General features: G+C 46.6%; 1 pseudogene; it reads left to right on the top strand.

Moving 5' to 3' along the window:
• Positions 1-26,402, top strand: part of LOC147960338 (uncharacterized) — a 55,577-nt pseudogene extending 29,175 nt beyond the window's left edge.
• Positions 26,403-27,653: the final 1,251 nt, after the last annotated feature.

Genomic DNA, 27,653 nt, shown 5'->3' with positions numbered 1-27,653 from the left:
AGAGAACGACTTCTCTATGTGTGTGTGTGTGGTGGGGGAGGGGTTGACTTCAGATAAAGAGTGAGGTGTCTATATTTGAGGGACTTTAGCGTAATTGAGATATTGTGCACTCATGGTTGATCAATTTGTTTCACAGTTTGTACTATGAGATAATGATACTTTTGAACATGCGTGATATACCTTGATGTACTAGAATTACAAACCTAAGATTGGAATTTTGGAATTCGACTCCATCATTAGCTTTTCTAATTCATTTAAACGGAGGTACATTTTTAAGCCGGGATTTCGTGATTTCAAATTCATATATCAAACCTAGAGATATACACATACGGGCATGTTGAAACTTTATAATCATCCACTTTATTCATACACATACACATTTTTGCTTTTGTCATCATATTTAGGATAAACACATTTGGAATTTCATTTGAATTGGACCGTACGATGGTATTTGCTTGTAGTAGCTCAATGATCCATATTTGAATTGAATGGACAATCTAAGTTTTGAGTTGGAGACACTGATTTTCAAAACTTGCACATTTTTTTGCGTGCAAAACAAACAAATTGTCGGCCATGAAATCATAGTCGGCCGTACGAGAGCAGAATACTTATAATTTTAGGCGCCAAAAGCTTTCAAACTTCCCACTCACATCGAAATATCACGCACCCGAAAGTTTAGCCCTGCGATATTCCCGTTTTACCCCTGCCACATGAATGGAAAAGGGTTTCTTTGGTAACTCCATTGTTTTCCCCTCCTTGCCCCCAACATTCTTCCCTAGAGCCCCTTCCCTTCCCCTCCCCGACCCCCCCAACCACGGAAAGCTGCCAAATCTAGTCCTACGCCGCAGCGGTGGACCTCACACCCCGCCGGATCTACCTTCCGCACCTTGGAACCCCCAACTGCTAACTCACCACTTCACCGGAGCCGCTTCAGCGACTGGCTTGTCCACCGCTCCAGATCTCCTTGACCGCCATCATGGTCCACCACACAGGATCTGCTTAACCGGTGCCCTCGTCCACCACAGCGTAGGCCCTTCACTGAGTCCCTCGTCCGCCGCAACAGATCCGCCTCACCGAAAGCACTGTACAACGCGCCCGCCGAAGCCTTCGTCCACTGCACCGGACCCGCTCCATGGACGCCATATTGAACTCCACCGGCCCTGCTTTACCGACGCCGCAGCCTCATCAGGTTATTTCGATTTGTACTCATTCGGTTTTTCTCTTTATTGTGCAACTGTTCACTTACCATAGATGAGCTTTCTTGTATGTCGACAGGCGCCGCAACCGTAGCACCAGAGCCGCTTCAGCAACGGCGACAGCCGGCCCAAACTCAACTGCAACACGAGCACCATCGACAATCCTTAGCTATCAAGTATGACAACGATACCCATACGCCGCCGAGAATCAGGTAGTATTATCGAACGGCCGGTGCCTACGTTCACTTTCCTAGCATAAGCACCGCACCTTTGAATTTCTTTAGGGCATCATTCAGTTTTCCATAAGACGCGTTATTCATCTTGCACCTGTAGGGCCATACTTCTGGGAGTGAACATGTTACATGTGATAAATTACATACCACTGCACATATAGTTAATATGCTTTAGTTTTGTTCTGATGCCACCTGTTGGTTCCATCAGATTGCTTAATGTTCTCTATGCTTAATTACACATCAGCAAACTAGCATGTGGTTCCGCTGCTTTTTGTTTGTTCTACCCTACATTTTTTGATGCTAGCTATTACATCACTGCTCCGAGCCTTTGTTCATTACTTGTTTGTGTGTTCTTGATCTTCCCAAGTTGCATGACTAATTTGATGCTTCTATTAATTATGGAGCTGCCAACCCCATCAAGCAAAATATTTGTTCTTTTGGGGCTGGCACCTCGAACAAGCATAAAAATAGAGGGAAGCAGATATATTATCGTGTATGCACACACCCTTCTTTCATTAGTTTAGATGAACCATTGATGATCAATTCGGACCAGTGCATGCGATTAAAATTAATTTTACCTAAATAGATGGTGTAGAATAAACTACAACAACTAGATTTGAAACCACGGGATGCTGATGATATCTTCAAAGAACATTGCAACAGCAGCTAGGCTTCACAGCAACATATGGTAAGCCAGTGTGTTTTAGTACATGTGAAATGTAATTCGAGTGGGCTACTTTCTTGGCTTGTGCCCTCAACGTGTAATCCTAATGAATTACAAATAGTTCAGTTGTCTGCTTTGTTGTATTGCTTGATTCGAATGCTTATTTGTTGTTACGCTATACCTGAGTTGGCCAATAAGTCAGCAGTGCCTGCTGTACTATTGTAAAGAAATGCATGCCTATTTCATTTGAGTCCTTAACTTTTCCTCTCAACTTCATCACAAGACTGTCTTTGTAGTTTATATGAGGCCACACTGTTAAGTGCTTTCTCAGATTATTTCAACTGCTTAGATGCCTTGGCAACTTAAATATGGCGGTTGTACACTCCCTTTCAACTAGGGATGTCAACTAGGTCCTGTTTAATCCCGATTAAAGTCCACTAGTGGTATGATAGTTCAAAAGAGTTTTTGTTTTTTGTGGAAAATGAACTAGGGAGGTAACATAAACTAACTAGATGGGACTGGCGGATGTCGTTTATTTGCCACTTACATCCCTAGTTTCATCTTACCATTTTAATTTCTTTTCGGCTGATGCTCCTTCGAACCATTTAAATATAGTTTGCCATGCTCGGCAATAATTCGTCCGTCGTTTACCATGTAAGGTTACTGCCTGGATCATACAATAACTATCTCTTACTAATGTCCAGCAGAAACCTTTTAGGATGTCGTTCCCACGAGGACACAATGTACAACCCCAGAATCTATTTGTGGAAGCAGTGTGCCATCCATGTTACCAGATGGTAGAAGTTCAGAGGCAACACCGCCGGAGAGCAGTCTGAGCACAGATATTATAGTGCTTGAGGCTCTACTAGAGGCAGAAAGAGATGGTGTGGCTTCCATGAATGAGGTAATCTTTATCTTGAGACTGGAAATTACGGAATTAGCGGCACACATTATGCAAGCAACCCAAGAATTGGAGGAAGTAAGAATGTTGCATTTGAAGACGGAGGAGGTCCTGCTGTTTCTGCTATCTGAATCCCAAGGTAATCCCGGTTCTTCGTTAGATACCAGTTGAAATTGTCATTAGATTATTGTACTTGCATGTTGTGTCATGTCTCTGAATGGATTATGTTGCATGACCCCCTATGTTGTCCATGTGTTGTAATGATCCAAATTTTTTAGGCGAGGTAATCCTCAGTAATTGTATGATTGACATAAGGTGAACTGTTTTTCGTGTGAGCATATTGTATTGGATGAAATAACTGTTTGACTCAGAGTGTATCCAACCTACTGAATTCGAAGATCACGACATTTCTAAATCATAATTATATATAAAGATGGAATAAATCTTTGTTGTGGTTTTGAAGAAATAAATAACAAAACGTATAATTATCTGTGGATATTCGTACTCGAATACAAATTGGATTTGAATTTAGTTTGCCAGGTCCCAGTGCAAACGTGAATGCTAATTCTCCCAAGTTTTGAACGAAGGGGCAAAACACCCACTATAATTTGTGGGCTGCCCGAAGCAAGTGTTTGCGAGATGGAAATTACTATCTACCCCTGACACTTGACATCCTTATCGACCGGATTTACACTGTTGTCGATAGGGTAGACTAGTAACTTCAATCAGACGTGACACGATGGCCTCTGAGCCCATTCAGACACGGTGGGCGCCAAACGTTGGCGGCAAAACACATTTGATTCAAGCTCGTCCGAAAGACATGTGTCTCTTCCTCCATTTCCCCATTCATACACGGTGGGCGGCAAAACAAACTCTCCTCGTCCGAAATCGATGTAGGCTAATATTTTATATAGGGACAGATGTGTAAATTCCATCAGATGTGACACAACCGCCCTACCTTTCAGCCCCGTTCATACACCGTGGGCGCCAACAGTGGGCGGCAAAACACCCTCTCCTCGCCCGAAATAGTTACCGGCAAATATTTGGGAGATGCGAGATTACCGTCCTATCCCCAACCGATGCGATGTCCAAAATTTTAAACGGGGGATAAGTTCGTAAGTTTCCCCCATTTCAGAGAAGCGTGTCACAAAGTTTGAGATCCCCCTCCCCTCCATTTCCCCATTCATACACCGTTGGCGGCACGACAACCTCCGCACTGCGGCCAGCCTCCTCCGTCCGCCACCCCATCCTCCACCTTGCTGGAGCCGCTACCTGTCGGTGTCAAAACCAGCGGATCTCGGGTAGGGGGTCCCGAACTATGTGTCTAAGGCGGATGGTAACAGGAGGCAGGGGACACGATGTTTTATCCAGGTTCGGGCCCTTTTGATGGAGGTAAAACCCTACGTCCTGCTTGATTATTCTTGATAATATGAGTAGTACAAGAGTTGATCTACCACGAGATCAGAGAGGCTAAACCCTAGAAGCTAGCCTATGGTATGATTGTATGTTGTCCTACAGACTAAAACCCTCCGGTTTATATAGACATCGGAGGAGGCTAGGGTTACACAAGGTCGGTTACAAAGGAGGAGATATCCATATCCACATTGCCTAGCTTGCCTTCCACGCCAAGTAGAGTCCCATCCGGACACGGGACGAAGTCTTCAATCTCGTATCTTCATAGTCCAACAGTTCGGCAAAAGGATATAGTTCGGCTGTCAGGAGACCCCCTAATCCAGGACTCCCTCAGTAGCCCCTGAACCAGACTTCAATGACGATGAGTCTGGCGCGCAGTGTTGTCTTTGGCATTGCAAGGCAGGTTCCTCCTCCGAATACACCACGGAAGAGTTTTGAATACAAGGATAGTGTCCGACCCTGCAAAATAAGTTCCACATACCACCGCAGAGAGAATAATATTTCCAAAAATCTAATCTGTTGGCACGTTTTGGTAGCATGACATAACGCCACGGCCCGGTAATTATTTGAACCGTTTTTCTCTAACCAGCCCCGCACATAACGTGAGGCGGTTTCTTGACACGTCTTGTCAAAGCAGAGATCGCGTTCCCTTTATTATGGGATTCTCATCAATACGGACATGGTTAACCCATCCGCGCCACCAATTACTGTTCTTGGGGGATAAGCGAGTTTTACCAGGCTAGTGGGGGCGCATAGTTTCGTCCGCCCTTATAAAGGGATAAGATCTCACCTTTTTCTACCCACGCCTTCTTCCTCCTTGCTCATCCATTCTCGCGCACTCGAGCTCCAACGCCCAAGTCCACATTCTTCTCCTCAACTCCCTCCAAACATGTCCGGAGCGGGAGGCAAGTGGATGGCCTCCTCCGTCACGGAGGGACACATCAAAAATTTGCGTGGAGCCAGATACTTCGGCCAGTGGCTGAAGACCTTCAATATCAAGCCGAAGGTGGTGGGCGGCCAACAAGCGGAATGCGGCGGAGCCATGGTGGGCAAAATGCCCAATGTTATATGGCTCGAGGGATCCTTCGTGGAGACCATAAAGGGGTGGCAATTGGGGTGGTTCTACATCACCGAGCCGCGCGACACCAACTGGGTGGCGGCCCCCGAGTTTCAATCCGGAATCCCCACGCGGCTCACTTCCTGGAAGGAGAAGGGCCTGTCCTGGGGTTCATAGGTGGAGCTGGACGGACTCCAGAAGTGTATCCGGGACATGACAAGCAAGAAACATAAGCTTGTCAACATAGTCCAGGTCATGCTCTTCCGCCGGATCCTCCCGTGTCAACAACAGGATTTCAACTTATGGGAGTTTGACCCGGCCCAGCACCAGACTCTAAGCAAGCTCTTTGACACGACGCATAAGGACGTGTGGAGGGTGCTGTTCAAGGGCGCCAAGGTCCCTCCTTCTCTTACCGAGGACCGCGGGCTAAGCGCGAAGCGCCCTGCAAATCCGGTAAGTTCTGTACATCTGGTAGGGTGTTTATTTCCCATAGCTTAACCATGTGCGGGGTCTAAGCTCCCATGCCTTTGACAGGACTGGGTGGAGACATCAGAGTAGATTAACTGTCCGGCCTCTTTGCCCGAAGACACTGCGGACGCTCTCCTGACGGAGATGCGGACTCCGGCTCCTTATGAGGTGCCGGAGAAGACCAAGAAGAAGGCCAAGGGAACCCGAAAGAGTTCCCGGTGCCAGGTGGTATCAGACTCATCGTCCGATATCACCGAGACACACTCCTCTCATGAAAACGAGGAGAAGGAAGATGAAGATTCTCCCCCTCCAGCTGGGGGAGACAAGAAAAGGAAGGCCGCCCCAACCGGGGAGGCCGAAGGGTCCAAGAAGGGAAGGACTCTCCTTCCGGACTGCTCCACCGCCGCCACCGACGGCGAAGACGAGTGGCTGCTCAGGGCCAAGCCCCTGGCGAAGTTGTAAGTATTCGGATACCAGAGTAACTCATAGCATACCTTTGTCGCACTGCTTCTCCTCACGTCGAATATGATTATGCAGTCCGCCCCAAGCCCGTATCGATGTATCATCGTCGGATGGTTCCTTGGACTCGTCGGACATGAATAGTGATACACTTCCTACCGCCTCCTCTCCTTGCCCTACGGACAATGCCGAGGTATTGTCTCAAGGGGCACCGAGCCGGGGGGAGACAGTCCCGGAGGCGCCTCAAGGCGACCTTCCGGACTCCAGGAGCAAAGGGAGAAAGGCTCCCAGGGGCTCTAAGTTCGGCCCTCAGCCGAACACCGCGCCGGAACCTCCAGTGGTTTCGGACTCGGGCAGGCGGCCCCCTTCCAAAAGGGGCAAGTCGCCCGTGCCGGTGACCTCTGTCCATCCAGAGGCACCGGACAACCTGCTGGGAGTGCTTCGTGGCGCTTCCATCGACGAAGAGCACCACACTATTATGAGTGCGGTGATCAAGAAGGTTCAGTCTGCCAAGAGCGGACTGACTGAAGCTTATGCCAGCCTTCTAACAGGCTTTAAGGTAAGTAAAAAATATAGGAAAATATTACCGCATAGACAGTAGCCCCTGATGCTCTGTTCGGTGTTCACAAAGAAAAGTTGAATAGAGGATCAAATAATATCTGCAGGAGTCTAATATAAGTATGTCTGTATGAGTGTGCAGGCTTCGCTGCTGACCTCTGCCACACTGACTGCAGAGGTCGCCGCACTGAAGCAGGACCTCGAGGGGTCCGAGTAAGAGCTCGGCCTTGCCAAGAGGCAGCTCGAGGAGAACAAAGGTAGCTAATACCTTGTCTATATAAAAACCAAAATGTGGTTGCGGAATGACAGGATCATCATGAATGTGCCAGGGGCCACGACCGAAGTGGCGACCCTGAAGCAAGCGATGTTCGAGGCCGAGAACAAAGCGGCCAAGGAGCGCACCGAGCGGGAAAAACAAGAGGCACGGGTGGGCGAGGTGCAGCAAGAGCTCCAGGCTCTTGTGAAGAAGCACGAGGCTTTGGAGCTTGACTCGAAGATGCGAGAGTCCGAGCTTGCCGCGGCCCTCGAGAGCACAAAACATGCCAAGGCCGAAGCCCAAAAGGCCATCCAGGAGATTGAGGCGATGAGGAAGATAGCAGTGAGTAAGGCATTCAATATGCAAAAAAAGCATGTGAAAGTAAATTACATGTTACTTACCCGAGTCCGGAGCTCTCTAGGAGCATTCGCAGATTTGCCCCACAGCATGTTGGATGCCGCAAAATATTACCAGGCCGAGGAGGGAAGCTTGACGAAGAAGTTTTTCTGGTCTCAGTATACTGGGACCAAACACCCGATGCCTATGAGCGACCAGCTGAAGCAACTGGTCGAGCTGCACAAGGTGGGCGAACAGGCCATGAAGGGCTTTATAGTCCGGATGTGGCCTGGCGACTCCATTACAAAAAAAATACACTTCCCTGATGATACGTGTTTGTCACAGTAGGTCGCTTTTTTTTTCATGCATGTACGTCCATGAAAAATTTATGACAGAATCAATATAGTCATACATGTGCTGTCGTAGAAGTGTTCCATGACATTACCAAAATTATCATCACGGAAGTGTCCACTTCCATGACGATAAATCGCGCGTCACAGAAGTGCTTTTGTCAAGGGTGACCGACACGTGGCATCCACCATAACGGAACACTGTTAAGATATCGGGTTGGGTTTTGGATCCGATAACCTGTTAACAGCCCCGACCAATGGGGATTTTCCACGTGTAAAATCATCATTGGCTAGAGGAAACATGTGTCAGCTCGTCAGTGGGTCAGATAGGCGCCTATGATATGTCGACACGTGGCACGGCCCAGTAGTGGCCCATTTAGCTTACAAAGCCGGCCCGTTTGACTTGGTCAAAAGTTAACGGGCTGGCCCATGAAAAGCCTGTTAACGGTCTCTTCGCAAATAGCCCATTTTACGGCCTGTTAACTCACGGCCCGTTAGGCCCTAAAGGAAATCGGCCCAACAACTTATGTGGGCCGTTGAATATAATACCAACCCATTTCACTTTCGGCCCATGTATGGCCCACGACGTCTTTTGGCCCGTATGAGGCCTTCGTATCTTTCGGCCCATTACAGGCCCACGGTGACTCTAGCCCATAATGAATAGTAATTTTCTTTATACCCGTTAACGGCCCGTGATTTACATGGGCCGTTTCCAGCCCGTGTTAGCTTTCGGCCTATTGACGGCCCATATGTTCTTGGGCTCCTTTTCGGCCCTCGATTACTTTCGGCCCGTTACTGGCATGTTCCCCTGATGGGCCAAATTCGGCCCATGGGAAGAGTCGGCCCGTTACTAGCCTGTTCCACTAATGGGCCAAATTCTGCCCATGGCAAGAGTCGGCCCATTACTGGCCTGTTACCCTAATGGGCCAAATTCGGCCCATGGCAAGAGTCGGCCCGTTTCTGGCCTGTTAACCCGTTGCGCCGTTTCTGGCCCGTCCTATATTCTGGCCCATTAACGACCCGTTATGGTTGTGACAGAATTAAGCCTTTGCTGTCCTACGGCCTGTTAATGGCCTGTTGTCGTGCTGGGCCGATACCAATTACGCCCGATTATGGCCCATGTAGACCCATTTATCCGATGGCCCGAGGTCCACCGATTACAGGCCCATTTATCGACAGCCCGTAGGAGACCAATGGATCCTATGGCCCATGGTAGTTGCGGCAACTAGCAAACCAGGGAAAAAGAAGACTAGGAAATAAATAAGGTCGAAACTAACGCTAGGCTATTAAGGCGATTGCACAGATTACATCCACTCGGCATCAAAGATCGCCACCAGTGCAAATATAGGGAACACCTTACACTATACAAAAATGGCTTGCTGTTTTCTTCAGGCGATGGCTGCACGTTAAGAATAAATTTTGTATCGCACCAAAACAAATTACAACTATATAACAAAAGGAAGGTTGGCATAAAACTTAACAGTCTAGCAGATAAATGCACCACCAGAAGTTCATAAGCTCAGTTCATTTGACCTGAATGTTACGTTTTCATGTTGTATTGTCCGATGGAGCACCATAACCCTCGCCTTCATTTCCCCTAGGCTCCTGAACAACATAGAAAATGTCTGATAGTCTAGTTTCAAAACCATGCATATCTTTACGACATTGAGCAATGTTTCTCCTTGTTTCACAAAGGGTCTCTGTTAGGGAATGGACATGTGTCTGGAGCGCAGATACAACATTGCTTTGAGCTTGCATATCTTGATCATGAGACAGTTTGGATGATATTGCCTTAACAACCAACCCAGTATTACGCAGGAACATGCTTTTGGCACTGTTAGTGGACAGGTACTGACCCACTGCAGCAAGAGCTGACATTGCGGTTATAGTTGCCTCGCCACCTTCAGAAGGTGGCGGTTCCACCATTTTTTCCATAGCTCGCTGAAAAGTTACGGTTTTACATTAGTAGTACCAGAATAGAAGATATTAAGGAGACAGCAAAACCAAACAAAATAGCTTTGGTCTATATACAGAACTTATTCTGGTGAACCCATGTAAAATATTAGTTGTATTTTATTGCAAAGTACATAATAAAACCAGGTTCCAAACATATGATCATGTACCATCGCTAATGTATTGTCTATTTCTTCACATTGTATTGAGGGGTAAGGATAAAGAGACGAAGTTTATAATATGGTAAGCATAGTATGACGTCATTCATATCACAAAACAACTGAGAACAGACAAACAGGCAATTGTAACGTTGTGTGGGGAAGTCCAGCAGGAACTAGATTACGGGTCAAGATCAAAGGAACATCACTCCTCTGTTTTAAACCTTGTAAGGTGCAATGATACGCTAAGACAATTGTGTATAAAATTGAAAAGAGTAATAGACATTAGCTGCAAACCATGTAGTTCAAGGCACAAGTCAGAGTAAGTAGTAGTTAAAAGGCATGAGCATTAAGGACTTACAACAGCGGCTTTGACTGGTGTAGTCATGCCCTTCTTCTTGCTGGTGTGACATTCCTTGAAGATTTCCACAGCATTTGGTTCAGGTACTTTTTGGTCCTTGCGGGCTTTCCTCTGCATTTGGAACAAGTCAATATAGATCTGATAATATGGTACAGCAAAAAGAGTGAAACAACAACTAATTACAAGAGCCTCGCAGTGTGCAATATAGCTACGAGATCCGGTCATCTGTTGGAATTTCACTTTCGTACGGTTGGCCTTGTTCTTTGAACAGTTCACCTATAAGAAGATAGATTTGTGTGGCACATGCATAAATAGGACTTCAACATGTGATCTGATGACATATATATACATAATGTACCTGATACTTTGGATCAGACCAGTGTTTAACGAGGCCTCTCTAGTCTTCATCAGATATATTTTCCACTGGAGATGTTTGGGCAACTTCACTGTTAGCCTTGCCTTCAAAGTGAGTTTTCCTCAAGTTATACTGATACTGTCGCAGAGCAGACTTGAAAACATGGGTGCAAGCTTGTCTGGTTGCATCATCTTGGCTATCCAACTTGAACCTCATCTGTTGAAAATTATGGGAGTCTCATTATCAGCAACCTAGAAAGTATTGGATAGAGCAAGACGATATTACTAGTTTCCATACATAACCATACTTACAAATAAATGGTCAAGGAAGATGTTAAACTGGGTTTCATCTTTGTCATTCCTGTACTGAATCCATGTTGGGAGGATACGTACATGACACCTAACATCAACCGCTGCCTCTGATACTAACTTGGATGACTCTGTAGCATCACGTGGCCATTTTAAACCTGCCTCAAAACGGATCTCCATTCTTCCTCCTCTAGATTTAGTTAACCTATCGAGCATTATCCCTGATGTTTGTTTCCTCTTGTGCCTAGGTGCTAGTCCAACAACAAACATAGGAAGTGTTAGTGTACATCAAACTGTGAGACTACATATAAAGAAGCATGCAACTGTAACTTGACTCCATCAACTACCTTCTTGCTGTTGAAGCTCACAAGGTTCATTTGATATTGCCAACTCGTCTTGTGTCAAGAGTGCTTGGGAAGTAGTGTCAGGTGGCAAGGGAGCTTGGGAACGTGCTGCTAGCTCAGTTAACGCATGAGTACATCGTGCAGCTGGTAGTACTGTGGTAGGTGTTGCAAGAACTAGGGCTATCTCTGCTTGTTTGGTGGCAGCTATTTATTTCTGTTTGTCTTTTTTTGCAACACGTGTAGCATGGGATGCCGTGTTTGTAGAATTTCCTGCTGGACTTTGACCTTCTATTGCACCATCAGTACCTGCAGAATCTTCAGGATTCATCCGCTTCTCATTCCCTGCCATTCTGTGTTTCTTCCTCTTTCTCTGTGCCATGTTAAGTCAAGCCGACAAGAAAAACGAATAACAATTTAGTTCTTCAAAACAAATTAATGCGTGATGCAGATGAACTGAACTTTGATGTTAGACAACCACATGATAGGAGGATGTAATATGTATGAAAAACAGGACGGGAGAGATAACCAGAACTATGATGTGTAAACTAAGAACAAGACATTTCACCAAATGAGAAGCAATGCAATGGAAGGTCGACACCATATGAAAGATGCTACAAATATCGCTCTGCCAAGTTAACAGTGTCTCATCATAAATGGCATTTAAACAAATGTGAAGCAGTACAAGAAATAAATCATATGCAAGATGCAAACAACATCAGACTACCATGTTAGAGGTCTCTCGTCATTAGTGCCATTGCATATTCACAGCATTGCATATTCACAGCATATGATGTGTAAACTAAGGAGAAGGCATTTCAACAAATTAGAGCAATGAAAGCTAGACACCATATGAAAGATGCAACGAATATCACTCTACCAAGTTAAAACTGTCTCGTCATAAGTGCCATTTCAACAAATTAGTAATACAAGCTAGAAAAGAATGTGAGATGTAACCTATATCACACTCCGAAGTCAAACGTGTCTTATGATAAGTGATTGTTGCAGGTTACACAATAGTAGTAATTTGATGTAAGAACATGGTGTGATAGACAGATATTGTATGTTCTAGAAACAAGAACACATGTCTTATTCAAGTATAATGTGTAAAGTAAGCAGATGGAATTCAACAAAATTAGAAGCAATACAAGCTAGACATCACACATAACATGCAACCACATATAACAGTGCCAAGTTAGAGGGAGCACCGGTGATGCTGCACTAGGGGAGACGTGCTCATCATAAACACAACTTTGTTGAGTGTCTATGCATGTGTTGTCTTGGAAATCATCTTAGGGGTGTGGAGGAGTAGAAACTATAGAGGCCCTCCGTTCGGAAGGAGCACCTTTATCCGCTGCCTTCCTAACTTCCTTCCGCTTTATTGATTTTGAATTGTCAAGTAAAACCGACAAGAAAAGGCAATAAAATTCTCTCTTCAGAACTCATTCATGCATGATACTGACAATCACTACTTTGATGTAAGGCAAACACATGATACCAGGATGGAATATGTACGAAAAATAGGACGGCATGGCATGTTCACAACTGTTTGTGTAAACTAAGCAGAAACCATTCCAGCAAATAAGAAGCAATGCAAGCTAGACACCACATGAAATATGCAACCAATATGACTCTGCCAAGTTAAAAGCGTCCCATCATAAATGGAATTTCAACAAATTAGAAGCAGCGCATGCTATAAATCATATGAAAGATGCAACTAATATCGCACTACATATACTAAAGGTGTCTCGTCATGTTGATTGATGCGGGATACAAAAAAACAATAGTTTTATGTAAGGACATGCTTAATAGACAGATGTACTATGTACTAAATATAGGAAGGCATGTCACATTAACAGGTATAATGTATAAGCTAAGCAGACTAGCACATGCAGTTTAACCAGATTGGAAGAATTACAATCTAGACACCATATGCAACATGCAACCACATATCACGCTACCAAGTTAGAGCAAGCACCTGCGATGCTAGTGTAGGGGAAATGTTGTAATCAACTACAGAGCTACGTTCACTATCTTCATCTAGCATTTCTGTTTCTTGAGAATCATGTCGGGAGGCTGACGCTGCATTCTTTAAATGAGGGTAGTCCCCTTGCCTGCCAGCCTCGTCATAAGTGATTGATGAGGGATACACAAGAACATTAGTTTGATGTAAGAACATGGTTAATACACAGATGTACTAGTATGTACCAAAAACAGAAAGGCATGTCATATTCAAAGGTATAATGTGTAAGCTAAGCAGATGCAATTTAACCAAATTGGAAGCAATACAAGCTAGACATCCGGCTGGAGTGGTGAGCATGATCATCTAGGACCCGAGAGCCTGGTGGGAGGCGGGCTGCTTCGCCACCATCGCAGCTTTTTAGTTGGCTTCCAGGTGATGCCTATCTTTGCTCGGCTTGTCACTGGCTCGGCCAGTGCCCTGACTAGCTATTTGTCTTCTGGTGCTCACGGGATGGTGGTTCATGTAAAAAAATATCTTTCCTTATCTTACCGACTTCGGCCTTTCGAATACGAGCTAGACACCATATGGAACATGCAACCACATATGACACCGCGAAGTTAAAGCAAGCACCTGGGATGGTGGTTCATTGCGAGGGAGGTCATCAACTCCAAAGCTACGTTCCCCGTCTCCATCTGCTGACACTACACCCTTTGAAGCATTGAAACGTGTCTTGCCTAGCCGCACACCAAACTGGAGTGACTTCTCTCTTTTCTTTTTGGCTTCTCTCATGGCAGCAGAGTCTGAAATACCCTTGCATAAAAACACAACAGTGAGAGTAAGGGTGAAGTGTGTGCAGAACTAGTGCACTGTAAAAGTAGGAGATAGCAGGTGGCTGAAAAATAAATGACAGGAGACATATGATAGCTCTACAACATTGCATGGCAAACAAAATTAGATTCTACTCTATATGATTTTGTAATATATGAGCACAGGAAATGAAGGTACTCCTCCAGCACACCACCACATGTGGTCATATCTAAGATAACATTCGACTGGAAATAAATAGGTCAGTCGATTTTTTTAATGAACCGTCCGATCTATAAGGAACGGGCAGATGGCCTTCGTCTACCTCCTGCCAGTCACTGTTGACGATCTTTCTCGAACCGCTAGCGACCACCGGCCAGACCCCTGCCCCCGCCGCCCCGCCCTCCCATCGACCTCACACCACCATGGTGCTTGGCAGCGCCCCTAGGCCATCCCTTTAATCCCGTCTGTCGGTGTCAAAACCGGCGGATCTCGGGTAGGGGGTCCCGAACTGTGCGTCTAGGCCGGATGGTAACAGGAGGCAAGGAACACGATGTTTTACCCAGGTTCGGGCCTTCTTGATGGAGGTAAAACCCTACGTCCTGCTTGATTAATATTGATGATATGGGTAGTACAAGAGTAGATCTACCACGAGATCAAGGAGGATAAACCCTAAAAGCTAGCCTATGGTATGATTGTTGTATGATGGAGTTGTCCTACGGACTAGAACCCTTCGGTTTATATAGACACCGGAGAGGGTTAGGGTTACACAAAGTTGGTTACAATGGTAGGAGATCTTGAATATCCGCATCGCCAAGCTTGCCTTCCACGCCAAGGAAAGTACCATCCGGACACGGGACGAAGTCTTCAATCTTGTATCTTCATAGTCCTGGAGTCCGGCTGAAGATATAGTCCGGATACCCGGACACCCCCTAATCCAGGACTCCCTCAGTAGCCCCCGAACCAGGCTTCAATGACGACGAGTCCGGCGCGCAGATTGTCTTCGGCATTGCAAGGCGGGTTCTTCTCCAAATTCCGTGTACCTGCTAAATAATGTCCGATTTTCGTAATGTAGCGCACCTTGGCTTCCACGCCCAATAATGGCCATCTTCCACGTGTCAAACAAATGCGAAAAGTTGGGGTGTTTTTACATTCACACCCCTAGCCGCATAAACGAGCCGCCTATTTAATGGGATGGGGATTCAGATCCAAACCATACCTTCTCCTCTCCGCGAGTAATTATCAGAGCGCCTCCAGCAAATGTCCATTCCAACATGGCCAGCCGTCGCAGCTCCTCCTCTCGCCCTTCCAGTCCTAAACCTGGAGACTGGGAGAGGTGCTCCATCCCGCACAGCAAGCTAGTGTCGCTTCAGGCCAAGGGATTTCTCCCTCAAGCCTGTATGGTCCCGTTCCGAGCCGGACTCGCCACCTATAATGGCAGAGAGCAAGTGGAGAGCACCCCCAATCCCTCCAAAGGAGAGCGGGTGTGCCTCGTCCCTTACCTAATAAGAGGACTTGGATTTCCAATTCATCCGTTTCTCTGTGGGCTCCTGGAGTTCTACGTCCTCCAGCTGCACAATCTCACGCCCGGCTCGATATTGCATATCGCGGGCTTCGTCGCCCTTTGCGAGCTATTCTTGGGTGTTGAGGCTCATTTCATGCTGTGGAAGAGGTTATTCTGCCTGGTGCCCCGCTCTCAAGAGGGGTCTATATATCAAGTGGGCGGAGCCGAAGTGTGGCGTATCACCGGGACCGGATATCTATCCGGAACCCCAAAGAAGGCGTCCGAGGACTGGCCTTTGGAATGGTTTTATATAGATGATGTCCCGCTGCCGGATCCTATCCGGGTCGGTCTCCCTGAATTCAACTGTGCTCCCTTAAAGAAACGCCTAAGCTGGCGTCCGCGGAGCTCTTAGAGAGAAGGCGACAGGGACGTCCTTCACCTGATGGGCCGGATAAGACTATTGGCTCATTCCGGACTAACCATGATTGGAGTAATGGCCGCATGCATTATGCGGGGGGTGCAGCCGCTTCAATATAGAGGCCACCCCATGTGGGATTTTAACGGGGAGGATGATGCCACCCGTTATGGTCGTAAGGGGCCAGCCTCAGCTGCCGCTCTAGTAAAGATCTTATCCTCTTTGTACAAGGGAGAAGAGGAGGAATTCCTCTGCGTCAACCCACAGGGCGGATTTACTATGTACAACCCTCCGAGTTGGGTAAGTGGACAATTGTGCTTGCCCATCCGTTTTATATTCCCATGATTAAATATGTAGTCTAATGACTTCAATGCAGGAACTGCGTCAGGAAGTAAAGGATATAACAGCCATCCCCCACAGCCCAAGGATCTAGAACGGTCCCTCGATCCGGACTCCGAAGAGGATCCGGACATATCAGTGGAGCTGATCGACGGGGTGTTTCATTAGCTAAGCAAGGACAATACCTTGGTGGCCATTACGGCTGATTACCCAGGGTTAATTCCGGCCTCCTAGGTAACAGAGAGCGGAGTCTCATCCCCTTGAGAAGGAATCCATTCTCATGCATTTTAGTTTTCCTGACAACGACCGTGTTTTGCAGGGGAGGTTTCCGAGGCGGGAGGCCGAACCTGCGGCGGCTAGCCAACAAGGGGCCGCAGGGCCCCGTGGGGTAAAAAGGAATGTAGTCCGGACTGAGACGCCAGCGCAAAGGTATAGTGCACCCTCTTTTTCCCTGGTGTTATTCCTTCAGGGCATATTAACGTTCGTGTTGTCTTCAGGACGAAGAGACCTCGCCGGACTACATCCGGAGAGGTTGCCAATCGCGCCCCCACCAGCCAGGTTCCAACGCTGGCTCGGAAGCGGAAACGAGCACAAGGCGCGCACCGGACGCTCCTCCGACAAAGGATGCGGACAGGCTATCTGCCACCAATTCTGAGGTGGAGAGTGCCATGAACCACAGGCGTCGCCGGACAGTTCTTCGCGACGCATGTTTCTCCCAAGAGGCATTAGATGCCTTCAATTCGGGAGATGCGTATCTCCGTGCCGCTCAAAATGGTTTAGCCAGAGCCATGGAGCAATATGTAAAAGACATACGGGTAAGAAAATTTTGGTAAATATATATATATATATATACCAGTAGCCCCCGAGACTTGAAACAGTTAGGGTAACTGATTTAAGGATCATTTGTTATGCAGGTTCTTACAGAGAAGAATACCGTACTGTCCCAGGAGCTGGAAGAGTGCAAAGCCCAACTGGAGGCCGCACTAGCCGCGGCAGGGGAGCCCAAGGAGACCCCCTCTGGTAAGATACACTTCGAAAGATTAGTATCTTGCAAAGTGCGGCATGGGTGTAAATGTGAAAAATCATATTGCAGATGGCGCTGGACTAGATCCGGAGAGGCAACAACTCTTGCGCCGGCTAAAGTCCGGTGAGAGTATGTTGACAAGGGTGAGGCGGGAGAAGAATGATCTTCAGGATGCCAACACCAAGCTGGATGTTGAACTTAAAGATGTTCATGGCCAGCTGTCGGACTCTACTAAGGAGAATCAGCGGCTTCGACGTGGCATATTTAGTAAGTGCTTAAGCGAATCTTTGAAAGAAAAGAGTTCGGCGAGGAAGTCGACTAACAGGGTAATGTCTGTAGGTATGCTAATGGGTCGTCTGGCAGAGGAGATGCCCGGTTCTACGGGTGACCTTCTTCCCGAGCTCTCGTAACTGCAAAATCGAGTTCGGCAGGCGATGGGAGGCGTTGCCCGAGCCTTATGGCCTTCCAACTCCATGCCCGTGGGCCTTGGAGAGCTTTCGGAGAAGCTTAAGGGAACTCGGCGGCGCTTCCGGTTGTGGAAGATATCGGCCTGCCGACAAGGCACTAGGGAGGCCTGGGCCATGGTGAAGACGCGGTACACAAAGTCTGACCCAAACCACATGGCCGAGGTCGGACCTGTGGGGCCTGACGGGAAGGAGATCCCTGTAAGCTTAGTGTATGGCCAAGTAGAATTGGCCGCAAAGTATTCCCAGCAGGACTGTAAGTTAGACAGCCTGTTAGATGGTATTGAAGAGGAATACAAACAGTCAGAGTGACTATGTAATTTTTAATTGACATGTGTAATGCCTTCTAGCCGAATTGTAGATCGTTTGTTGTTGCCGACCTTTTCGCTTCAACCTCAGGACCTGACGGTCCGGAGTGTGTCCGAATACCCTGCCGGTTATGAAAGAACCGGGGTATGCATGGAGACCAGGAGTAGGGGTCATTAGTGCTTTATCAGACAAGTGCCCAACTAGTTATGTTATATTACATGGTTAGTAAGAAACATCTTGCAGAGAGAATAGTTCCGTTAGGGGTTCCTTTCTTTGGGAGGCATGCCCTAAAGTGCATGTCCGGACTGCAAACGCAGGAAAATCATCTAGGGGCATATATATAAATAAGTAAAAAAGGTCATCTTTTAGTTCACCGACCGAATATTCCCTTAAGAACGCTAGCTTTCGGCTTCACCCAGTCTGAGGTACACATCCGGCTGATCCGGCAGTAACAATCGCAGAGGTGCTCCCTTTACCACCTAGCCGAACAATCGGGAACGTAGGGGTAAGCACAGGAGCCAGGCAACCCAGATTGGCCAAAACTTAAGTCATATCGATGCATATAATGGTGAAGAAAAGGTACATGCGGAAGTTTGACACATGTGGTGGGCATGAAGCCCGTATAAATAAGCTTCTGTTAAAGAAGCCCCCAGGTTTAATGAGCGTGAGTAGCATGTCACTTGAGGAGCCTTTAAGGGCTATAAAAGAAAAGAGGGGAAGGAGAGAAATGTAAGACAGAAAATGTAAAAAATGGACAAAGGAAGGAGACAAACACAGAGTCCGGCGCTAGGCGTAGATTCTTCGGAGACGGGCTGCGTTCCATGGGTTCGGCTCGAGTCGGTTATCCGACGCATCTCGCAGGTGGTATGCTCCACCAGTCAGGACTTGGTCGATTATGAAGGGACCTTCCCACTTGGGCTTCAGCTTGTCCTTTTTCTTGTCCGGCAGGCGTAGAACTAATTCGCCAACGTTGTAGTTTTTGGCCCGCACTTCTCTGCTTTGATATCTTCGAGCCTGCTGTTGATAGAATGTGGAACGAGCTTTTGCCACGTCGCGCTCCTCCTCTAAGGCGTCCAAACCGTCCTGCCGATCGAGCTCGGCTTCCCTTTCTTCGTACATGCGCACTCGAGGTGAGTCATGAATTATGTCGCGGGGCAAGACTGCCTTTGCGCCGTACACCATAAAAAATGGTGTGTATCCGGTGGTGCGATTCGGCGTGGTCCGCAGCCCCCAGAGTACGGAGTCGAGCTCCTCTACCCAGTGCATGTTAGATTCCTTGAGGGACCGCACTAATCTGGGTTTGATGCCGCTCATGATGAGACCATTTGCACGTTCGACCTGACCGTTAGTTTGTGGGTGATAGACGGAAGCATAATCGAGCTTGATGCCCATGTTTTTGCACCAGAGTTTTACCTCATCGGCCGTAAAGTTCATGCCATTATCGGTGATGATGCTGTGGGGGACGCCATAACGGTGTACGACCCTAGATATAAAGTCTATCAGAGGTCCAGACTCGGCCATCTTAACAGGATTGGCTTCTATCCATTTGGTGAACTTATCCACCATGACCAGTAAGTATTTTTTTCTTGTGGGTTCCGCCTTTAAGGGGTCCCACCATGTCAAGCCCCCAGACCACGAAAGGCCAAGTGATGGGGATAGTTTGGAGGGCGGTGGGTGGCATATGGCTTTGGTTTGCAAAAAGCTGGCAACCGGCGCATAGTTGGACCAAGTCCTGAGCGTCCGCCCGGGCCGTCGGCCAATAAAAGCCTGTACGGAAAGCCTTGCTTACAGGGGACCGAGCTGCGGCGTGATGGCCACCGAGTCCGGCATGAATTTCAGCCAGCAGGTTCCACCCTTCCTCTTCGGAGATGCACCTTTGAAGGACTCCGGTAGTGCTTTTCTTATAAAGTTCTCCCTCATGGACTTTATAGGCTTTAGATCGCCGCACTATATAGCGTGCCTCATTTTGGTCCTCTAGGAGTTCCTGCCTAGTAAGGTAAGCTAGGAATGGTTCTGTCCATGGGGAGATAACGGCCATTAGTACGTGGGCTGAGGTTGTGATTTCATTGGCAGAGCCTCCGATTATGTCAGATTGTTCGGCGTCGGACAGTGCGGTTGGGTCCGGGCTAATATTGCCATATTCCCCTTCCCATACTACGGATGGCTTGAACAGCCTTTCCAGGAAGATGTTGGGGGGGGACCGCATCGCTTTTTGCGCCGATGCGTGCCAGGACGTCTGCCGCCTGATTGTTTTCTCGGGCTATATGGTGAAATTCGAGCCCCTCAAACTGAGCTGACATTTTGAGGATGGCGTTGCGGTAAGCTGCCATTTTTGGATCCTTGGCATCGAAATCTCCATTTATTTGGGATATCGCGAGGTTCGTATCCCCGCGCACCTCTAGGCGTTGAATTCCCATGGATATTGCCATCCGGAGACCATGTAAAAGGGCCTCATATTCGGCTGCATTGTTGGAGTCCATTTACATAATCTGGAGTACATATTGAACTGTGTCTCCTGTGGGGGACGTCAAAACGACGCCGGCCCCTAGTCCGGCCAACATTTTGGAACCGTCGAAGTGCATGATCCAGTTTAAAATTTGTGCCGTACTCTTTAGGGAGTTCGGCCTCCGTCCATTCTGCGATGAAGTCGGCCAAAACTTGCGATTTGATAGCTCGACGTGGCCTATAAGTTATGTCGAACAGGAGGAGCTCGATGGCCCATTTTGCAATCCGGCCCGTTGCGTCACGGTTGTTTATAATATCGTTGAGTGGTACTTCCGATGTTACTGTGATTGAGCACTCTTGAAAGTAGTGTCGTAGCTTCCAGGATGCCATGAATACCGCATATGCAATCTTTTGATAATGTGGGTACCGTGATTTGCATGGGGTGAGGACAGTGGACACATAGTAAACCGGCTTTTGAAGGGGGAATTTGTGTCCGTCCGTTTCCCGCTCGACGACGAGTACTGCGCTGACAACTTGATGGGTTGCTGCAATGTACAATAGCATTGGTTCGCCGATGTTTGGCACGGCCAGGACGGGGTTTGTTGCCAATATGGCTTTTATTTCCTCGAGTCCAGCCATGGCGGCATCCGTCCACTCGAAGTGTTCGGTGCGCCGAAGGAGGCGATAGAGGGGTAGCGCCTTTTCTCCCAACCGGGAGATAAAGCGGCTTAGAGCCGCCATGCATCCGGTTAATTTTTGTATTTATTTGAGGTCCTTTGGGATATCCAATTGTGACAAAGCTCAGATCTTGGCTGGATTTTCTTCGATTCCTCTACCGGCTACAATGAAGCCCAAGAGCTTTCCGGCTAGAACGCCGAAAACGCATTTTTTCCGGATTTAGCTTGATGTCATATGCTCGGAGGTTGTCAAATGTAAGCCTCAAGTCGTCTACTAGAGATTCGACATGTCTTGTTTTTACGACCACATCATCCACGTATGCCTCTACTGTTTTGCCGATCTGGTTTGCCAGACATACCTGAATCATGCGCTGATATGTTGCGCCGGCGTTTTTGAGCCCGAAAGGCATTGTGTTGAAGCAGAATGGGCCGTATGGGGTGATGAATGCTGTTGCGGCTTGGTCTGACTCGGCCATCTTGATTTGATGGTAACCGGAGTATGCGTTGAGGAAGCACAACGAATCGTGTCCTGCAGTGGCGTCGATAATTTGATCGATGCGGGGGAGGGGGAAGGGATCCTTTGGGCAAGCCTTGTTAAGGTCTTTGAAGTCAACGCACAGGCGCCAGGATTTGTCCTTCTTTGGTACCATCACCAAGTTTGCTAGCCAGTCCGGATGTTTTATATCTCTGATGAATCCGGCCTCCAATAGTTTGGCTAGCTCCTCTCCCATTGCCTGTCTCTTGGGCTCAGAGCAACGCCGAAGGGCTTGTTTGACAGGTTTGAATCCTTTTAGGATATTTAAGCTGTGTTCGGCCAACCTGCGTGGGATTCCTGGCATGTCTGAAGGGTGCCAGGAAAAAATGTCCCAGTTCTCCCGTAGGAATTCTCGCAGTGCGGCGTCTACATCGGGGTTTAATCGTGCCCTGATGGAAGCTGTTTTATTGGGGTCCGTTGGATGGACCTGGAATTTGACTATTTCATCCGCTGGTTTAAAGGAGGTGGACTTGGATCTTTTATCGAGTATCACATCATCCCTGTTTATCATGAAGCGCAGCGTAGTCAGTTCCTCAGCCGCTAGGGCTTCGGACAGTGCCTCAAGGGCCATTGCGGCTGTCTTGTTTTCGGCGCAGAGTGCTATGTCCGGATCACTAGCGAGAGTGATGATTCCGTTCGGCCCAGGCATCTTGAGCTTCATGTACCCGTAATGGGGTATTGCTTGGAAGATTGTAAATGCTTCCCGCCCCAGCAGAGCGTGGTATCCGCTACTGAATGGGGCCACTTGGAATGCGACCTCTTCAGACCTACAATTATCCGGCGTGCCGAACACCACATCTAGTGTGATTTTTCCTGCACAGCACACTTCCCGACTAGGGATTATTCCTCTAGAGGTTGTGCTGCTTTTCTCAATGCGGTTCCAGTCTATTTCCATTTTTTGAAGGGTTTCCTCATAAATGAGGTTCAATTCGCTGCCTCCGTCCATGAGTACCTTGGTGAGGCGAAAGCCGTCCACTATAGGACTGCGTACTAATGCGGCTAGTGCTTGGGCTGTTCAGAATTTAGGTTCATCACTGGCATTAAAAGTAATAGCCGTGTCACTCCATGGGTTTATTGTTGCTACTTGATAGACTTCGGCGAGGCTGCAGAGCGTTCTTTTCGCATATTATTTGATGCGAAAGTCTTGAAGACTGTTAAGATTGTACTAGAGTCCCTGAGGTGGCTTTCTGCGGCCTCCGGAATTAGGAGATCTTCGCCCCTTTTGGCCACCTACCGGAGTATCCAACATGCTCTAAGGCTATGAGTTGGTGTGGCGTCCTCTATACTATGAATCTTACAGGGTCCATTAAGCCATCCCTCCAGTACGGTTCCATGCCCTGTAGAGGGTTTTGGTTTTTTGGTTTTTAACCCGGGTGTCTGATGATGATGCACCCTTTTATTTCGGACGAGGTTTCTATTCAGGGCCGGATTGTCCCAAAATTTAGTTTTGGTTTTCCGGGTGCTTTCCATCGCACAGTACTTTTGTACTATGGACGTCAAGTCAGCGAAGCGTGTAAGATCACGACGACCTGTGGCGTTGAGGATTCCCTTGTCCGTGCAATTATTGCAGAAGATTGAGATTGCGTCTTCCTCGCGGCAGTCCTTTATCCTGTTCATAACCAGGAGGAACCTTGCCCAGTAATGATGTACTGTTTCTTCGGGCTTTTGCCTGATTTGGGATAGATCGCTTATGTTCGGGTGGGTGGGTGGAATTAAGTCTGGAACTTCACGCAATCTAAGACTCGGAGGCCAAGGAGTTTCCGAACTCTGAAGTTTGGATTCTTGGATGTTTTTTTTGACTGAACACTGTGAGGCAACAGCCCCACAGCCTTTTATTAAAACTTGGCCAAACAAAACAAATACAAGGAGTTTAAAAGGTAAGGCTAACTAGGAGACAGGGGAACCTACCTATATCTGTACAAATGTACAAATATACAACAGCATATGCCACAAGATTAAGGCAAAGCATGAATCCAGTCTAGGAGAGGTTGCTTGATAGAGGCATTCATCCTATAGGAGTGCAGATTAATGTCATGGATGAATTTGGCTTTCCATCTGCCAAAGCTTGGCCTAATATGCCTGAAGATCCTGTCATTCCTTGTGGTCCAAATGCTCCAGGCAGCAAGGTAGACTACTTCAAAAAAGAAAGGATGGTTGAAACTTCTCTTGGCAGCCAGAATGCATTCACGAGGAGTTAGCCCAGCATACCAGTTAATTTGCAGATAATTCCAAACCCTGGTGCTGAAAGAGCAGTGGAAAAAAAGATGATTTCTGTCTTCATGCAAGTGGGCTATGCACAGTGGGCATGAGTTATCATCCTCCTGTGATCTCCAATGTCTTCGTAGCAACATATCCCTCGTATTGAGTCTATCATTCAGCATTAGCCAGGCAAAAACTTTTATTTTCATAACACACTTACTCTTCCATATCCATTTACAGGGATCATCATCAGGTAAGTGAGCATGGGCCATAATGTAAAAACTCTTGGCAGAGTATTGACCATTACCAGGTGTCCATGACCAAGTGTCAGGTTCAAGGGGCCTCCTTTGCAGTGTGGATAGATGAGATGTTAGAGACATCAGTTCATCCATTGCTTCCTGGGACAATGGCAGTTGGAAGTAGGTTGAAATATCAAAATCCTCAATGAAATCTCTGACTGAAATCTTATCATCCAGTGTGAATGAAAACAACCTAGGAAATCTCTCTTTAATTGGTTGGTGGCTTCCACCTAAGATCCATGTATCATGCCAAAAGAGAGAGCTATTTCCATCATTGATTGTAATAATACAGTGATTTCTGTAGATGTCATGTAGTTTCATGATGTCTCTCCACCAAAAGGATCCACATTGAACTGTTGCATGAGGAACCACTCCACCATAGTAAGTGTCCCAGATCAAGGAAACCCATGGTATATCAGCCCTATTGTAAAACTTGTGTAAGTGTTTGGTAATTAGGGCCTTGTTCTGGATTGCAAGGTTTATTATGCCCATGCCTCCCTTATCTTTTGGTTTACAAACCATTGGCCAGGCAGCTAATGACTGTTTAGGTGTATCAGATTTTCCCCTCCATAAGCATTGCCTCATAATTCTCTCAAGCTGCTTAATGATAGTAGATGGCAAGCTAAGACTGCAAAGGAAATATATTGGCAAGGAGGTAAGAACAGACACTAGCAGTTGTAGTCTAGCCCCCTGGGAGAGGAGGGAGGAGCTAGCAGAGAGTCTTCTTTCCACTCTATCTACCACAGGCACTAGGTCTTGAACTCTTGGTTTTGTGGTGCCCACAGGTAGGCCTAGGTAGGTAAAAGGAAGGGACCCAACCTGACATCCAAAAATTGCTGCCAATCTATTAGTTTCTTCCTGGGAGACATTAATTGGAAGAATGCAGGACTTTTGAAAGTTGACTTTCAAACTAGTTGATTTGGAAAAGGCCAGCAACATTTTCTTTAGAGCTAGGAGTTGTACTTCATCAGCTTGGGTGATTAACAAGGTGTCATCTGCATATTGGACAATTGGAAAATCTGAATCATTAGAGGGAATGGGCAGAGTAAGCAGTCCCTGTTGTAGCATATGGTTGACCACAGATTGGAGAAGGTCAGCAGCAATCACAAACAGAAGAGGAGAAAGGGGATCCCCCTGTCTGACACCACATTTACAAACAAATTGTTTGCCAGGCACACCATTCAATAAGATAGAAGAAGATCCTGATGACAATAGTTCCTTGACCCATCCAATCCATTTGGCATCAAAACCCTTATATTTCAACATCAGTAGGATGAGGTCATGTTCAACAGTATCAAATGCTTTAGCAAAATCCAACTTGATGATAAGAATGGGTCTTTTGGACTGGTGACACTGATGTATGTATTCCAAGCTCCAAGCAATGCAGTCCTGAATAGACCTTGACTTAAGGAAGCCATATTGATTTTTATGGATGCATGTGAGGATGACTTTCTGCAGTCTATTAGCCAATAGCTTAGTTAGGAACTTCAGACAAGTATTTGTGAGAGATATTGGCCTAAAGTCATTTGGCCCCTCAGGAGAAAGGATTTTTGGGATGAGTGTGACAAGAGATCCATTGATACTCTGTAAGGAGATTCTTCCTTCGTAGAAGTCCTGCATTAACTTGAGGAAATCATCTTTAATTATGTGCCAGCATTTCTTAACAAACATGCCAGTAAAGCCATCTGGTCCTGGGGCTCTGTCAAGAGGTAGAAATTTCAAAACCTCATTTATCTCATCCTCAGTAAAAGGCCCAGATAAGCTCTCTAAGCTAGGGACTGGTTGTATCAAGGCCCTAAGATCAAACAACATGTCAATTCCACATTTAACTCCCAATCTGTCTTTATATGAGGACCAGAGTAGTCCAGCCATTTCATTGTGAGTTGATAAAGTCACACCATCCTCAGTTACCAAGCTGGAAATGGAATTCCTTCTAAACCTCTCTGTTGCCATAGCTTGAAAAAACTTGGAATTTTCCTCACCCACTTTGATCCACCTGATGGTACACCTTTGTTTCCAATAAATGTACTGCAGGTGAAGGAGCTCTTCCAGGTGTAATTTCACAATTTTCCTGAAATTAAATTCTGGTCTAAACAGTGGTCTGGTTTCCTCTAAGTTATCAAAAGCTAGGATGACTACATTGCAGGCATTCATTAATAGCTTCAACCTGGATATTCCTGTGTGCCATTTCTTAAGCTCTGACCTTAACCTTTTAAACTTATGGGTGAGGATTGCAGCAGAGTTAGATAAGTGCGTGGGGGCAGACTAGGACCTTTCAACACATTCCATAAACCCAGGCATATCAACCCAGTAGTTTTCAAAACGAAAAACCTTAGCTTTTGGTATGGAGGTAGAGATTGAGACCACACAAGGCACATGATCAGAAGTAGTTTTGGCTAGTGGGTAGACCATGGTGTTGGGATACTCTGCAGTCCAAGAAGGAGTTGTGAAGAACCAGTCCAACTGTTCCAAAAGAGGAGTTTCTTGCATGTTTGACCAGGTATATGATCTCCCCTTGAGTGGCAACTCAATAAGGCCCAGATTGCCAATGATCTCATTAAAAATGAACATATCATTAATGTCACCCCCAGGCATATTTCTATTATCCAGTGATCTGATGAAGTTAAAATCTCCTAGAAATAACCAAAGTTCATCCTGTGGGATTTGAATATGATATAACCAATTCACAAAAGCATCTCTAAGCTCCCCCTGGCATGGACCATAGACATTGACTAAGGTCCAAGTTTGGTTATTTTGTGTGGAGGAGAAATTTATAACAATACCATAGCTCTGCAGATCAATAAGAGTACCAACCAGAGCAGATGAGCACCATAAGACGATGATCCCACCAGAAGCACCCACAGAAGGAGAGTATACAAAATTATCGAATCTTCTAGGACAAAACTTCCTAATAGACCTTTGATCGAAGAAATCACACTTAGTTTCTTGTAAGCAGACAACAGAGCATTGACTTTCTTCAATTTTAGCTCGCATAGCCCTCTGCCTAGCTTCAGAATTCAAACCTCTTACATTCCAGCAGAGAACTTTCCAGTTCTTATTAATGTAAGTACTCATGATAAACCAATGTGAGGGAATAGGGCAAGCACAGTATCACATAATAATACTGACACACAATGTAAGCAGCATACTGCATGAGATAGTTTAAAGGAGTCTGCACAACCATAAAACCATAGTGGTCTGAAGAATGTAATAGCAGACCTAACAGATAATAAATGCCAGGACAAAGGGCATGCCTCCCTATGATATTACAACACAGATCACTCATCATTGGACATGTCTGGTTGCTGA

Source organism: Triticum urartu, chromosome 7A (genome assembly GCF_056163025.1).
Source record: "Triticum urartu cultivar PI428250 chromosome 7A, HENAU_Tu73, whole genome shotgun sequence".
Taxonomy (NCBI): domain Eukaryota; kingdom Viridiplantae; phylum Streptophyta; class Magnoliopsida; order Poales; family Poaceae; genus Triticum; species Triticum urartu.
This window is presented reverse-complemented; position numbering and strand designations above follow the sequence as displayed.